The sequence below is a fragment of the Petromyzon marinus genome, chromosome 32 (genome assembly GCF_048934315.1).
Source record: "Petromyzon marinus isolate PM22_M1 ecotype Great Lakes invasive population chromosome 32, UKy_Petmar_22M1.pri1.0, whole genome shotgun sequence".
Classification (NCBI taxonomy): domain Eukaryota; kingdom Metazoa; phylum Chordata; class Hyperoartia; order Petromyzontiformes; family Petromyzontidae; genus Petromyzon; species Petromyzon marinus.
Genome location: NC_133698.1, coordinates 10,251,514 through 10,265,742, shown reverse-complemented (window position 1 = coordinate 10,265,742; position 14,229 = coordinate 10,251,514). Strand labels below are relative to the sequence as shown.

The window sequence follows — 14,229 nt, the reverse complement described above, 5'->3', positions numbered from 1 at the left end:
ATTCCCATGGTAAACTGGACTCCCATGGTAAACTGCACTCCCATGGTAAACTGGACTCCCATGGTAAAACGGAGTTCCATGGTAAACTGGACTCCCATGGTAAACTGCACTCCCATGGTAAAACGGAGTTCCATGGTAAACTGCACTCCCATGGTAAACTGCACTCCCATGGTAAACTGGATTCCCATGGTAAACTGGACTCCCGTGGTAAACTGCACGCCCATGGTAAAACGGAGTTCCATGGTAAACTGCACTCCCATGGTAAACTGCACTCCCATGGTAAACTGCACTCCCATGGTAAACTGGATTCCCATGGTAAACTGGACTCCCATGGTAAACTGCACTCCCATGGTAAAACGGAGTTCCATGGTAAACTGCACTCCCATGGTAAACTGCACTCACATGGTAAACTGGATTCCCATGGTAAACTCGACTCCCGTGGTAAACTGGACTCCCATGGTAAAACGGAGTTCCATGGTAAACTGCACTCCCATGGTAAACTGCACTTCCATGGTAAACTGGATTCCCATGGTAAACTGGACTCCCATGGTAAACTGCACTCCCATGGTAAAACGGAGTTCCATGGTAAACTGCACTCCCATGGTAAACTGCACTCCCATGGTAAACTGGATTCCCGTGGTAAACTGGACTCCCATGGTAAACTGCACTCCCATGGTAAAACGGAGTTCCATGGTAAACTGCACTCCCATGGTAAACTGGACTCCCATGGTAAACTGGACTCCCATGGTAAAACGGAGTTCCATGGTAAACTGGACTCCCATGGTAAACTGCACTCCCATGGTAAAACGGAGTTCCATGGTAAACTGCACTCCCATGGTAAACTGCACTCCCATGGTAAACTGGATTCCCATGGTAAACTGGACTCCCATGGCAAACTGCACTCCCATGGTAAAACGGTGTTCCATGGTAAACTGCACTCCCATGGTAAACTGGACTCCCGTGGTAAACTGGACTCCCATGGTAAAACGGAGTTCCATGGTAAACTGCACTCCCATGGTAAACTGCACTCCCATGGTAAACTGGATTCCCATGGTAAGCTGGACTCCCATGGTAAACTGGACTCCCATGGTAAAACGAAGTTCCATGGTAAACTGCACTCCCATGGTAAACTGCACTTCCACGGTAAACTGGATTCCCATGGTAAACTGGACTCCCATGGTAAACTGCACTCCCATGGTAAACTGGACTCCCATGGTAAAACGGAGTTCCATGGTAAACTGGACTCCCATGGTAAACTGCACTCCCATGGTAAAACGGAGTTCCATGGTAAACTGCACTCCCATGGTAAACTGCACTCCCATGGTAAACTGGATTCCCATGGTAAACTGGACTCCCGTGGTAAACTGCACGCCCATGGTAAAACGGAGTTCCATGGTAAACTGCACTCCCATGGTAAACTGGATTCCCATGGTAAACTGCACTCCCATGGTAAACTGCACTCCCATGGTAAACTGGATTCCCATGGTAAACTGGACTCCCATGGTAAACTGCACTCCCATGGTAAAACGGAGTTCCATGGTAAACTGCACTCCCAGGGTAAACTGCACTCCCATGTTAAACTGGATTCCCATGGTAAACTGGACTCCCGTGGTAAACTGGACTCCCATGGTAAAACGGAGTTCCATGGTAAACTGCACTCCCATGGTAAACTGCACTCCCATGGTAAAACGGAGTTCCATGGTAAACTGCACTCCCATGGTAAACTGCACTCCCATGGTAAACTGGACTCCCATGGTAAACTGGACTCCCATGGTAAAACGGAGTTCCATGGTAAACTGGACTCCCATGGTAAACTGCACTCCCATGGTAAAACGGAGTTCCATGGTAAACTGCACTCCCATGGTAAACTGCACTCCCATGGTAAACTGGATTCCCATGGTAAACTGGACTCCCATGGTAAACTGCACTCCCATGGTAAAACGGAGTTCCATGGTAAACTGCACTCCCATGGTAAACTGGACTCCCGTGGTAAACTGGACTCCCATGGTAAAACGGAGTTCCATGGTAAACTGCACTCCCATGGTAAACTGCATTCCCATGGTAAACTGGATTCCCATGGTAAGCTGGACTCCCATGGTAAACTGGACTCCCATGGTAAAACGAAGTTCCATGGTAAACTGCACTCCCATGGTAAACTGCACTTCCACGGTAAACTGGATTCCCATGGTAAACTGGACTCCCATGGTAAACTGCACTCCCATGGTAAAACGGAGTTCCATGGTAAACTGCACTCCCATGGTAAACTGCACTCCCATGGTAAACTGGACTCCCATGGTAAAACGGAATTCCATGGTAAACTGGACTCCCATGGTAAACTGCACTCCCATGGTAAAACGGAGTTCCATGGTAAACTGGACTCCCGTGGTAAACTGCACTCCCATGGTAAACTGCACTCCCATGGTAAACTGGATTCCCATGGTAAACTGGACTCCCGTGGTAAACTGCACTCCCATGTTAAAACGGAGTTCCATGGTAAACTGCACTCCCATGGTAAACTGGATTCCCATGGTAAACTGCACTCCCATGGTAAACTGCACTCCCATGGTAAACTGGATTCCCATGGTAAACTGGGCTCCCATGGTAAACTGCACTCCCATGGTAAAACGGAGTTCCATGGTAAACTGCACTCCCATGGTAAACTGCACTCACATGGTAAACTGGATTCCCATGGTAAACTGGACTCCCGTGGTAAACTGGACTCCCATGGTAAAACGGAGTTCCATGGTAAACTGCACTCCCATGGTAAACTGCACTCCCATGGTAAACTGGATTCCCGTGGTAAACTGGACTCCCATGGTAAACTGCACTCCCATGGTAAAACGGAGTTCCATGGTAAACTGCACTCCCATGGTAAACTGCACTCCCATGGTAAACTGGACTCCCATGGTAAACTGGACTCCCATGGTAAAACGGAGTTCCATGGTAAACTGGACTCCCATGGTAAACTGCACTCCCATGGTAAAACGGAGTTCCATGGCAAACTGCACTCCCATGGTAAACTGGACTCCCGTGGTAAACTGGACTCCCATGGTAAAACGGAGTTCCATGGTAAACTGCACTCCCATGGTAAACTGCACTCCCACGGTAAACTGGATTCCCATGGTAAACTGGACTCCCATGGTAAACTGGATTCCCATGGTAAACTGCACTCCCCTGGTAAACTGCACTCCCATGGTAAACTGGACTCCCATGGTAAACTGCACTCCCAAGGTAAAACGGAGTTCCATGGTAAACTGCACTCCCATGGTAAACTGGATTCCCATGGTAAACTGGCCTTCTGTGGTAAACTGGACTCCCATTGTCAACTGCACTCCCATAGTAAACTTGACTCCCATGGTAAACCGGAGTCCCATGGTAAACTGGACTCCCATGGTGACAGGTGGTGCAATCTGCCAAGATGACTGGCAGATGTCACCACCTGTGCCTCCTCCCATCGTGCCAGCCGCTTGTGTATTCACCGCCCGGCGCTCCGCTCATCTGTTGTGAGCGTCGCTCCTCTGCCCTCCGCTGTTTGCTGGAGGGCGACCGCACCCCCAACTTGCCCAGCAGCGTCCTTCACGTGCCTCCTCCTCCTCCTCCACCACCACCGATACCCGCTGCAGCTCGCCACTAAGTGAAGGCGACGTCACCACGACTCCTGTGCCAGGCTAGGTGCGCTATCACGTGAAGTGTCGAAGGCTGGCTGGCTAGCAGCAGGTCTCGGGACACAGACCCAGCAGGTGCCGTGGGTTGGCTGAAGTTGAGATGACCGGTAGATACACCACCAGCTGTACCCCCTACTGCGCCAACTCGCTGCATTTAGCCACAAAAGACAAAGGTCCCCTGTATAGCCTTAAGGTAATGTTGGGGCAAGTGCTGCTAGCGAGGAGCACCTGTGAAGGCCGGCACGGCACACGAGGGGGTAGGTGGCCAGCACCACCACCACCAGCACCACCACCACCACCACAAACAATCACCTTAATGCAGAGGGCGCAGATGGCTCGTGAGAGTTCACGGATTCGGTGTTTATAGTAGAGTAAAAAAAATCAAAGGGAGGCGGACACTGTCGATGTAAATGAAGCGGTCTTCTTTAAACGATTCCCAGGAGAGAAGGGGGGGAGTGAGAGGGGGGTGTAAAGTATTTTAGCGAAAGAAGTAGCTCGCTGGGTTTGTGTTTGTTCTACAATATATTGCCCCAACGTCCCGGGACCAATTCCGTTCTTCTCGCGGGAGAGACAAAGGGGACGTGGCAGCGATGTCTCTACGCTGATGAGCGGTCGATGGGAGCTCAACAGCAAGGTGATTCACCACCACCACCGACACAAAGGCAAAGATCCCCCCGTGTAGCCTTAACAGACTGCTGGGGCAAGTGCTGTTAGCGAGCACCTATGAAGGCCGGCACGGCACACGAGGGGGTGGGTGGCCAGCACCACGCCCGGCCGCCTTTGTCTCCCCAGCGGCGGTGTTTACACACCACACCAGGTACTCATTTGAGGCTGAAACGACCTATAAAAGGTCTAGGACAGGTTCCTATACAACCATCACAACCACCACGAGCACAACTGCCACCACGACTACTTATAACAACCATCACCAGCATCACCACCACCAAAACTGATCACATCCATCACCAACACCACCACCACTAATTACAACCATCACCAGCACCACCACCACTTATCACATCCATCACCAGCACCACCACCACTAATCACAACCATCAGCAGCACCACCACCACTTATCACATCCATCACCAGCACCACCACCACTAATCACAACCATCACCAGCACCACCACCACTTATCACATCCATCACCAGCACCACCACCACTAATCACATCCATCACCAGCACCACCACCACTAATCACAACCATCACTAGCACCACCACCAGCACCACTAATCACATCCAGCACCAACACCAATCACAACCATCACTAGCACCACCGCTCACCACCACTCATAACAACCATCACTGGCACCAACAAAGTTACCACCACAACCACCAGCGTCACCAGCATCAGCGCTACAATCAACACGACCACCAACAACAAATACAAACCGCAGCCACAACCACCATCACCACCACAACACCACCATCAACACGTGTGTAGTGTAATAGCGCCGGCTGGTGGACAGCAGTGGCAACTGTGGTGGACAGAGAGCACACACGCCGGTGAGGCTGTGCACGTGGTGTTGGCAGGGCGGAGGAACTGGGGCAAGGGTCACGAAGGACCCCACCTGGAGGCCTCTGGAACCTGCTGGAGGGTTCGAGAAGGGAGGCGCGGTCAGGGCAGAGCCAGGGCCGCGCTGGGAGCATAAAAGGAGCCGAGAGCGGGGGGCTCGGGGCTGCCGGTGCTGGGAGTTGTCTCGTCTCGTCGTCGCTGTAAGCCGCTCAACGTCTCTGCTAGACATTGCGCTACGAAGGCTCGCAGTTGCCTATCTCAGTCAGCAATGTTAGACGGCCGGTGTTGTGTACAGGCCAGGCTAAGCCACCGTGGAGAGTGTGCGGACGAGATCGCGGACGTTGGTAATAAAGAAGGTCACTCCTAGAAAGTCTGTCTCTGAATCGTTGACACTACACAACCACCAACTCTGTGACCAAAGTGAAAGTTTGTCTCTCGGTCTCTCGCTGTCCACGCTCTTAGCATTGCTCTGTCAGTGTCTTTGTTCTCAGTGTCTATCCGTGTCTCTGTGTGTGTCTGTCTCTCTTTGTCTCTCTCTGTCTTTGTGTGTCTCTGTGTGTCTCTGTGTGTGTCTCTCTTTGTCTCTCTCTGTGTCTCTGTGTGTCTCTGTGTGTCTCTCTCTTTGTCTCTCTCTCTGTCTCTCTGTGTGTCTCTCTGTCTCTATCTGTGTCTCTCTCTGTGTCTCTCTATGTGTCTCTGTGTATCTCTCTGTCTCTATCTGTGTCTCTCTTTGTCTCTCTCTCTGTGTCTATCCGTGTCTCTGTGCGTGTCTCTCTCTATCTGTGTATCTCTTTGTCTCTCTTTGTCTCTCTCTGTGTCTCTGTGTGTCTCTGTGTGTGTCTCTTTGTCTTTCTCTCTGTGTCTCTCTTTGTCTCTCTCTGTGTCTCTCTGTGTGTCTCTGTGTGTCTCTCTCTCTGTCTCTATCTGTGTCTCTCTTTGTCTCTCTCTCTGTCTCTGTGTGTCTCTGTGTGTGTCTCTCTGTCTCTATCTTTGTCTCTCTGTGTCTCGCTTTGTCTCTCTCTGTGTCTCTGTGTGTGTGTCTCTCTGTCTCTATCTGTGTGTGTCTCTCTGTCTTTCTCTGTGTGTGTCTCTCTCCATCTCTATCTGTGTCTCTCTTTGTCTCTCTCTCGCTGTGTCTGTGTGTGTGTCTCTCTCTGTCTCTATGTTTCTCTTTGTCTCTCTGTCTCTATCTGTGTCTCTCTATATGTCTCTCTGTGTCGCTGTGTGTGTATCTCTCTGTCTCTATGTGTCTCTCTTTGTCTCTCTCTTTGTGTCTCTGTGTCTCTGTGTGTGTCTCTCTCTGTCTCTATGTGTCTCTCTTTGTCTCTCTCTGTGTCTCTGTGTGTGTCTCGCTCTGTCTCTATCTGTGTATCTCTTTGTCTCTCTCTCTCTGTGTGTTTCTGTGTATGGCTCTCTGTCTCTATCTGTGTCTCTCTCTGTGTCTCTGTGTGTGTCTCTCCATCTGTGTCTCTCTCTGTGTCTCTCTGTGTGTCTCTGTGTGTGTCTCTCTGTCTCTCTATGTGTCTCTCTGTGTCTCTGTGTGTGTGTCTCTTTTTCTCTATCTGTGTCTCTCTGTCTCTGTTTCTCGTTGTCTGTCTCTGTCTCACTTTCTCTCTGTCTCTCTGTCTCTCTCTCTGTCTCTGTGTGTGTCTTTGTCTCTCTCTGTCTCTCTTTGTTTCTCTCTTATTGTCTCTCTCTCTCTTTTTCTCTCTCTCTCTGTCGATTTTAATTCAATTAAAATATTCTTTATTGGCTTGACAGGAGTTATCCAGCTATGCCAAAACGTTTTAGAAAAAAACAAATCAACAAAGATATTGATATTGATCGATATTGATCTTGACACATTAACATACACCCACTCATTACCCGTATAAACAATGTAACTCCATGCCCGTCTCTCCCTCTCCGCGTCTCTCCTCTGTCTCTCTATCCCCCACGTCTCTCTCTATCTCTCTCTCTCTCTCCCTATGCAGCCGTCTCTCGAACCCCGCGTCTCTCTTTACAGGTGTAGCGACAAATGTTGCGACCAACGCAGACTCATGAAGGCGCCGTCCGTGAATGACGTCACGCGATTTTGGACGATTTTTGACCCCCCCCTCCCTCGTCACGCGGCGTCACAAAAAGTCAGACCCCCCCCAACCCTCAAATATGACGTCACAAAGCTCTGCCCACCCCCCCCCCCCCCAAAAAAAAACATGCTTCAAATCGCTTTAAACTATTGTCATTGTAGTGCGTATTTAATGTGGCGCTGCACTCTGATATTAAAAAAGTCTATTTAATTAAGTAGAACGTGTTGTTTATATTTAGTTAAAGTTGCGCATTTTGATGTGACGTCACATTTCTCAAACCCCCACCCCCCTCGTCACACATCGTCACAAATGTCTGAGCCCTCCCCCCACCCCCCCCCCCCCCCCAGGTGCGTGACGTCATTTATGGACGGCCCCAAAGTAACCCCCCCAAAATATCCCACCAACTTTACGCGCCAAGCGGCCCACCACCCACTCTGTGAGATCCCCATTTGGGGACACACTCCTGGGCGGCCACGTGACTCAGATCGGCTTGCGTTCGCTTTTCATTCTTCACTCTCTCCCCGTGACGTCGCGGACGCCCCGAGGCGACAGCGGCCACCGACTTGGCGCCCGCTTACGGGCAACGATCGGAGCCTCGACTTACGACCGGTGGCGTGGTGGGGCAGGCAGAGCGTGGCCTGGTCCCCACGCGGGGCGGGGGGGGCTGTCCTCTCTACCAACCCTCCCTCCCTCACTGCCCTCCCTCCCTCCCTCACTGCCCTCCCTCCCTCCATCCCTCCCTCACTGCCCTCCCTGCCCTCCCTCCCTCACTGCCCTCCCTCACTGCCCTCCCTCCCTCACTGCCCTCCCTCACTGCCCTCCCTCCCTGCCCTCCCTCCCTCCCTCACTGCCCTCCCTCACTGCCCTCCCTCCCTCAATGCCCTCCCTCCCTGCCCTCCCTCCCCCCCTCCCTCACTGCCCTCCCTCCCTGCCCTCCCTCCCTCACTGCCCTCCCTCCCTGCCCTCCCTCCCTCACTGCCCTCCCTCACTGCCCTCCCTCACTGCCCTCCCTCACTGCCCTCCCTGCCCTCCCTACCTCCCCCACTGCCCTCCCTCCCTCACTGCCCTCCCTCCCTGCCCTCCCTCACTGCCCTCCCTCCCTCACTGCCCTCCCTCACTGCCCTCCCTCCCTCACTGCCCTCCCTCACTGCCCTCCCTCTCTCACTGCCCTCCCTCCCAGCCCTCCCTCCCTCACTGCCCTCCCCCACTGCCCTCCCTACCTCCCCCACTGCCCTCCCTCCCAGCCCTCCCTCAATCCCTGCCCTCCCTCACTGCCCTCCCTCCCTCACTGCCCTCCCTCACTGCCCTCCCTCCCTCACTGCCCCCCCCCCAACCTCCCTCCCTCCCCTTGGCAACCACCCTGAGATTTGTTTTCAACAACAGTGTAAAAGAACGGCAAACACTTACTTAAACGCGCGGTTTGAGCGTCTGTTGTTACGCTTGCAACTTTACGTTCCACGTTTTAATTTAATTCAATGACAGCAGTAACGTCATATATCGCGAAGAGGTCACAACTACGGAGCTGTGTAGTGGGCTGCATTTTGAGAAGATGGAGCGCCCCCCCCCGCCCCCCCCCCCCACAGCGTTAAATGTTCGAGCCCGTGAGCACAACGACAATGCGGTTAGACAGGCAAGGTGAAGAGACTGCGATATATAATAGCCTGGGTGTGACCGTGCGAGACGAATCCAATATTGGGACCCCACCTGATCGATTACCGGAACCCCTGAGTTGATAATGGAGTTACTACGTCACTGATAATGTGGTTACTACGCCACTGATAATGTAGTCACTACGTCACTGATAATGTAGTCACTAAGTCACTGATAATGTAGTTACTACACCACTGATAATGTAGTCACTAAACCACTGATAATGTAGTTACTACGCCACTGATGATGTAGTTACTACGTCACTGATAATGGAGTTACTACGACACTGATAATGTAGTTACTACGCCACTGATAATGTAGTTACTACACCACTGATAATGTAGTCACTAAACCACTGATAATGTAGTTACTACGCCACTGATGATGTAGTTACTACGTCACTGATAATGGAGTTACTACGACACTGATAATGTAGTTACTACACCACTGATAATGTAGTCACTACACCACTGATAATGTAGTTACTACACCACTGATAATGTAGTTACTACGCCACTGATGATGTAGTTATTACACCACTGATAATGTAGTTACTACACCACTGATAATGAAGTTACTACACCACTGATAATGTAGTCACTACACCACTGATAATGTAGTTACTACGCCACTGATGATGTAGTTATTACACCACTGATAATGTAGTCACTAAGTCACTGATGATGTAGTTACTACGTCACTGATAATGTAGTTACTACGTCACTGATAATGTAGTCACTAAGTCACTGATAATGTAATTACTACACCACTGATAATGTAGTCACTACACGACTGATAATGTAGTTACTACACCACTGATGATGTAGTTACTACACCACTGATAATGTAGTCACTACACGACTGATAATGTAGTTACTACGCCACTGATGATGTAGTTACTACACCACTGATGATGTAGTTACTACACCACTGATGATGTAGTTACTACGTCACTGATAATGTAGTCACTACGTCACTTGTAACGCATTTCGCGTTCTAAGGGGGCGGCACAGTCCGCGTTGCGCGAAAATCGTTCCCTGACAGCAGAGTCGTGTAAGATAAATAGGAAGTCGTCGTAGTGTGATCACCGCGCGTTAAGCGAGGACTTGCCGTGCCAGCGAAAGCCGCTCAAGAGATCAACAACGACAACAACGACGACAACAACAACCGTAATCGGCGATAGCAAACACGTGGAATGTAATCACCGGCAACCGACCACAGGTTTAACGAAGCAAGGGGAGTTCTCTCTTTTTTTGTACACGTATTTATTTACAACCCCCCCCCCCCAAAAAAAAACAACGAAGTGTATGGTGGAAGTACGTTGACAATGAACGCTTAAACGCAACGGGAACGAGACAGCATGCAGACGAAGCGATGTCTATATAAGTTATCATTTACCCCCCCCCCCCCCAAAAAAAAAACGTTGGACCGTATAAGTGAACTCATCGCGGTCTCTGCTCCTTCAACGCAGGAGGAGGAACAGCGACACGACACGAACTCTCTCTCTCTCTCGATCTGATGAAGCCCTCTCGTCATGGCCAGCAGCAGTCGCAGCAGAAGGACCTCCACATTGACATCGAGCTCTTGAACATCTATCGCATGAACATCAACAACAACAACAACCGCCATTCGCCACTAAGTGGCGGTGACGTCACCACGACGCTTGTGCCAGGCCATGTGCACCTTGAGGCCACGTGAAGTGTCGAACGCCCGCTGGCAGGAGGTCACGGGGCAGACCCAGGTGCCACGGGTCGACTGACTGAGATGACTGAGATGACTGGCTGATGCACCACCTGTGCCCCCTACTGTGCCAACCTGCTATGCTTTAGCCACCCGGCGCTCCGCTCGTTGTTGTGAGCGTCGCTCCTCCGCCCTCCGTTGTTGTTGGAGGGCGACTGCCTCCAACTGCCCAGTAGCGTCCTTCACGAGCCTCCTCCACAGAGGCCGATCTTGACACCGCTGGTACCAGTCATCGGCAAGTCCACTCAGCTCAACGTCTTCCTGTACCACGTCACTCCATCTCTCCTCTAGCCCGTGCCGCGCCCGTTTAGCCCCCTCGATACGGCCGAACAAAAGCTGTTTCGGCATGCGGTGGCTGGGCATGCGGGCTACATGACCCAGCCAACACATGACCCAGCACCTGAACACACACATATAGACTCAAATAGAGACCCATAGACTCACATAGAGACCCAAAGACTCACACAGAGACCCGTAAACTCTAGTTTGCTGTCCTTCACCAGCACCTCCAATTAGCGTGGTTGGCTACGTACGGTGCGAAAGAAGTTCAACACACATACGTACACACTCGAACAAAGGTTGCCCCGTGTAGCCTGTTCGGCAAGCGGTGTTAGCACACGAGGGGGGTGGGCAGGTGGCCGGCCAGCACCACCACCACCATGCTCGGCCGCCTTTGTCTCCCCCGTGGCGATGTTTACACGCCACGAGCCAGGCATTTGTTTTGAGGCTGAGTCGACCTAGGGGCGGCCCAGCACCGGTTCAGGTAATCGTCACCGGCGGTTCAGATAGCTCGAGCCGGGCGGGATCTTGACGCAGCGCGCTAATCGCTGCACTGGCGGCCTTCAATCAGAATCATTATTGATGCCGGAGGAATCCGATGAGCTGTAAAGCTCTTTTTCACGGAAGTTCAGTCATGAGCTGCTGCTGCTACTACTGCTGCTGCTGCTATACACGGGTGACATCCGCCATCCGTCTTGTCGCAGGCTTTCGCGGTTCCAACCCAGCGGCAGCCCCGGTCATTGCCGCGGTGTATGTGCGCTCACAGAAATTTGAGCGCGGTCGCGCGGCTCTCCGTCTGCCTCTCTCACGGCGGACGTTAAAGACCCGCCCCCCCCCCCAGCCGTGACGTCATTCGCGACAGAAGACCATGGTGCACGTGTGTTTGTCTATCCTCCTTTCAAATGTGAAAGTTATACGCCACACGGATGTACTCACTCGGTGATCCACGCACGACAGCAAATCATCATCCGCCAGCCGACGGGCACAGACTTGTGCACGTTTAGCGGACCGGGCGCCGAGTCGGCCTTCTAACCACAGGGACAAGCTGCCTCTGGTGGGGTGGGTGGGTGGGTGGATGGGAGTGCCCCCCTCTAAAATGTTTCGAGATATTCGCCGAGACGCGCCCGGTGCATCCAAATCGGTTCAAGCCTCCCGTGAATCACGTGACACCTGTGCGTGGCCACCTTCCCCCCGCCCAACTCTGAACTCCTCCCTCGCCTCCCTTCTCCCCGCCCACTGTGAAAACAGACGCCGCTCCTCGTCCATGCAGCAACAGCGGCGGCGGCGGGGCACTGACGTAGCCTCTCCCCCCCTCCCCTCTTCCCTCTCTCTCATCTCTCCTCACCCCTTTTCCTCCCGATCCTCCGTTCCTTTCCCATCCTTTCCCTGTCATCTGCCAGTATTTCTCATCTCCTCTCTTCCCTCTCCCGAGGACAAATCCGCACACCGCGTATCGTTACCCTCTGCTGTGTACGGGGGCCTGTCCATTGCTACTGCATTGCAGTGAGGTTCTAGCCCGGGGGACCGATCGTAATCCCTCACCATGTGTCCGTGACTCTGCTAGCGACGGTCAAAGTGAATTTCAGCATGTCCCCGAAACACCTCAATCTTATGTCTACAGCGGCGTTCTTCATCGCAAGGCCCCGCAGGGCCACGGGTGGCCCCCTGACGCCCCCCCCCCCGACACAAAACACAAATGGCGACAACAAAGACAAAGATCCCCCGTATAGCCTGTAACAGACTGTTGGGGCAAGTGATGTTTACGAGTAGCCCATGAAGGCCGGAACGGCACACGAGGGGGTGGGTGGCCAGCACCACGCCCGAACGCCTTTGTCTCCCCAGTGGCGATGTTTACTACATACCGCACCAGGTACTCATTTGAGGCTGAGTCGACCTAGCGGAGGCCCAAGATCGGTTGAGATAATCGTCACTGGTGTTGGCCGTGAGCAGGTATCGAACCCGGTTCGCCGGGTTCATAGCGCAGCACAGCGCTAACCGCTGCACCACCGCTCCCCATACTAACCCCCCCCCCCCCCCCCCCATCATCATCAAACCCAACAATGTTTTTAAAAGGTGTGTCGGCCCTCACCACTACTTTGCTACCACAACAACCACCACCACCACCATTATCATCGTCGTCGTTCCCATCTCCGTCATCATTGTAAGCATCACCTCGGGCGGATATCCAGATCGGTGCCAGGTGCCAGAAAGTCGTAAATATTCACAATGCAGAAGAAATGAACGTGCAACTTTGGCTGCTCGTAGGCAACGCTGTGACGAGTCCGTGAATTTGTTACGCAAGTTTAGGCAACGTCGCGCTCCTCCCAGTGGTTACGCCAAAATCCGTGTCGTTAACCCCTCCACCACCCCGACGAGATTGTCGCCTTTACAAAGATGATCGTTATTATCGCCGCGTGCCAATGTGTCGGTTCGGATCCGGCTGACACCGTTCCACCTCCTCCACCGGCGGCTTCCGACCGCTCGCCGACTGACAACGTCCGAGCGGTGACGTTAATCTTTCTCTCTCTCTCTCTCCTCTCTTTTTTTATTTTATTCTATACACTTTTCGCTTCCCCCCACCCACCAGCAGGGAGGTGCACCATTCCCGGAGGTACTGCAATACCGGGTTGATGCGCCCGAGTGGACGGAGCAAGCCCCTATTCCATTTCCCTGTCCCAAATATCAATTTAATATAAGGTACCACAATGTGGTACGTATCAGATATTAAACCGATAAGAACAGATAGTACACTTGATCTTAGCCAAAAGGCCGATGTTTGTTTATTTGTGTTTGCTGGTGACTTTGTGTGTTTGTGTTGCTGGTGACTTTGTGTGTTTGTGTTGCTGGTGACTTTGTGTATTTGTGTTGCTGGTGACTTTGTGTATTTGTGTTGCTGGTGACTTTGTGTATTTGTGTTGCTGGTGACTTTGTGTATTTGCGTTGCTGGTGACTTTGTGTATTTGTGTTGCTGGTGACTTTGTGTATTTGTGTTTGCTGGTGACTTTGTGTGTTTCATATCGAAATCGCCTCCAGTGCTGTTGCGGCTGGCGGCAATGAAAGTTGTTTAAAAGTCAAAAGTCTCCCCCTTTATCTTTCTCGCTCCTCTCTTTCTCTCTCTCTCTCCTCTCTCTCTCCTTTCTTTCTCTCTCTTTTTTTGTGCGATCAGAGGAAACAAGATGCTCAGTGTCGTCGGCACTTTGCTTCGTTCATCATTTCGGTTTTTTCGTAGTTTTTTTCCAATACTTTGCTTTATGTGCCCCCTCCCCCCCCCCCCCGTTTAAATGAAATATTTTTTGAAAGGTTTC

General features: G+C 52.0%; 1 non-coding gene across 1 annotated transcript; it reads right to left on the bottom strand.

Annotated features, from left to right (window-relative positions):
- Positions 1 to 13,513: 13,513 nt before the first annotated feature.
- Positions 13,514 to 13,700, bottom strand: LOC142929654 (U2 spliceosomal RNA). Its single transcript, XR_012945843.1, has one exon. It is a non-coding gene; the product is annotated as a U2 spliceosomal RNA (small nuclear RNA).
- Positions 13,701 to 14,229: the final 529 nt, after the last annotated feature.